This window comes from Bos indicus x Bos taurus, chromosome 20, assembly GCF_003369695.1.
Source record: "Bos indicus x Bos taurus breed Angus x Brahman F1 hybrid chromosome 20, Bos_hybrid_MaternalHap_v2.0, whole genome shotgun sequence".
NCBI classification, from domain to species: domain Eukaryota; kingdom Metazoa; phylum Chordata; class Mammalia; order Artiodactyla; family Bovidae; genus Bos; species Bos indicus x Bos taurus.
Genome location: NC_040095.1, coordinates 67,077,365 through 67,080,235, shown reverse-complemented (window position 1 = coordinate 67,080,235; position 2,871 = coordinate 67,077,365). Strand labels below are relative to the sequence as shown.

Genomic DNA, 2,871 nt, shown 5'->3' with positions numbered 1-2,871 from the left:
TCTTCTTACAAGGACACCGGCCCCAACAGACTAAGACCCTCCTCTTACGCCCTTGGGGCTTCCCAGGGGGTGCTAGAGTCCGCCTGCCAATGCAGGAGACATAAGACAAGCAGTTTCAATGCCTGGATTGGGAAGATCCCCTGGAGGAGAGCATGGCAACCCACTCCAGTATTCTTGCCTGGAGAATCCCATGCACAGAGGAGCTTGGTGGGATGCAGTCCATAGGGTCACAAAGAGTCAGACATGACTGAAGCGACTTAGCATGCATGCCTTTGCCTTCATTTAACCTTAATTATCTCCCTAAATATCCTATCTCCAAACACAGACAATCTTGGGGGTCAGGGTTTCAACAAATACATTTTGACAAATAAGTTGTCTAAAATGAAATGAATCACTGTAATTTAAAATGTAAACCATAGGAATTATAAACATTAAGACAGTCCTTGGTGTTCACTCCTGGGATGTTTCAAATGGTGATAAAATATGAAATTAAGCACAGCTTATTAAGATCCACCATTTTTATCATATGACCTTTTCATTTCAAAATGTAAATGCACATAATAAGTAAGTCTTCTAGCATGTGTGACTGCTTGGAGGTTTCTACAAACTCTGAAAAAACCAAGCTAATTAGGTGTGAAATATCAACTGGTGAGCATTTACAGCCTAACAAAAAATACCCTAATGAGTCTGTACATTTTATAAGTGTATGATTTAGGGAAATCTCAAGGTTACATCTGCATCATGAATTCAGAAACAGCTGTAAAACCTGGTCGCCATGAGCATTAAATATTGAGCTATCTACTTTTCTTTGGTTGGTGATAAGTGCACATGCATGTCTTTGATTTGTTAGATTTCTTTGCATGTTTCTGTTGCCTTTCCTTATGAACACAATGGTGATGAAAGCACAGTGTCTTCTGTGTAATAATCCCTCAGAGCTCTATTGAAAAATCCTCAGAAGCTCTAAATTCTGGAAGGTTAGTAAATCCACAAACTGAAATCAAAGCTGATTTTTTGGCTCTTGATATAGAGACAATTCTGGCAATTCTTACCCACTCATATGAACAGGTGGAGATTTTGACTGTCTTCTTCCTATGGGGTTATCCTAAAGAAGAACCTGAGATTAGGGCTTGAGCACAGGTGGTTTATTTGTTCGGGAACAAGTCTGTGTTGGGCATAGGATGACACTTATGTCACAGATGATGCCCCCAGCACCACCCGGATCCAACTGCAATCACACTAAATCCACTCTGTCTTCCTCTTCAAGGTGATGTCTGGCTAATGACTTTGAAAATACATAAAAGGATCCAGGTATTCCACTTCTGGGTAAATACCCCAGACAATTAAAGGTAGGAGCTCAAAGAGATATCCCATGTTCATGGAAGCCTTATTCACAACAGCTAAAAGGGAAAGCAACCCAAGTATCCATAGACGAATGAAAACAGAAGCAAAATGCAGTCCCTCTGTACAATGGGCTGTACAATTCAGCCTTGGAAAAGAGGCGAATGTGACACAGTCTACAACCCAGGTGAACCTCGGAGATACCACACTAAGTGAAATAAACGATTCACAAAAGACAAATATGGTATCATCCACTTTCTTGAAGGCCCTAGGACAGTCAAAATGCACAGAGACAGAAACTAGGACGGTGGTCATCAGGGACTGGGCAGGGGGCTGGGGCCTTGTTGTCTAATGACATTTCAGTTGGAAGTATGAAAAGACTTCTGCAGAGGGATGGTGGTGATGGCTGCAGGGCAACGTGAATGTGCTCCACACAACTGAACGGTACACCTAGAATGGCCAAAATGGTAAGTTTTACGTTAAGTATATGTTACCAAAAAAAAAAAAGTGTATGTTCCCAGGGGCTTCTCAGGTGGCACCAGTGGTGAAGAAACTTTCCGCCAATGCAGGAGACGTAGGAGGCACGGGTTTGAACCTGTGTCGGGCAGATCCTCTGGAGGAGGAAATGGTAACCCACTCCAGTACTTTTGCCTGGAAAATGTCATGGACAGAGAAGTCGGGTGGGCTATAGTCACAGGGTCACAAAGAGCTGGACACACTGAGCATGCATGTAGCAACGCACTTGTTAACAGACTTAAAAGACAATAATACATAAAAGAGGGGGTTTATGGGACACTGTACAATCTCTGCTGCACGGCTGTGGGTTGTCTCAAGGCATGACTGAAATATGTCAACTCCTGGCTCCCCAACCACTCTGGATGCACTCACAGTTGTATTCACACCTTCTTTCTTGAGAGATCTGATCCTTGGTTACATTTCTCTTCCTGGCTGTGGTTGCTTCGACTTTCCTATCCACTATTGCCATCGACACAGAGGCACCCGGAGGCATCTTGGCAACTCCCTGACCTCCAGTATTCTCCTACCTGAAACACTCTTCTCAGGGACTCTAACTCATCCAAAACATCAGGGTCACTTGATTTGCCAACATGTTTTCTTTTGTTTTAAACTTTTCTGGTTCACTGATTTTTAAATTCCTTTCAGGGTCAAGCTTGTTACCACTTTAAGGCAAGGGCTTGCATTTTCTGGCCCCACCAAAAAGTGGTCTCACTGATACACGTCAGGAAAGATTAGGTATCCAAGATAAGTTTGAGTTCTTGGAGACTCTCTCCATAGGATCCTTGGATTTGGGAAGTCCTTTGAAATGCACCCAGATGGCACTTCCTTCCTGCCTGGAGAATCCCATGGACAGAGAGCCTGGTGGGCTGCAGTCCATGGGGTCACCAAGATTCAGATATGACTGACGCAACTGAGCACAGCAGCAGACCCCAGGATTGGAAAGGGACATGGTATGCAGTTCATGAACCAGGAAGTGTTTGGAGTCTGGTTGGCATGGTGGTTTCAATTTGAGGATTC

The 2,871-nt window shown here is 43.7% G+C and overlaps 1 long non-coding RNA gene across 1 annotated transcript; it reads left to right on the top strand.

Moving 5' to 3' along the window:
* The first annotated feature begins 980 nt into the window (after nucleotides 1–980).
* LOC113879073 lies at nucleotides 981–1,578 on the top strand. The gene is made up of 3 exons (XR_003507183.1): nucleotides 981–1,065; nucleotides 1,265–1,308; nucleotides 1,398–1,578. It is a non-coding gene; the product is annotated as an uncharacterized LOC113879073 (long non-coding RNA).
* Nucleotides 1,579–2,871: the final 1,293 nt, after the last annotated feature.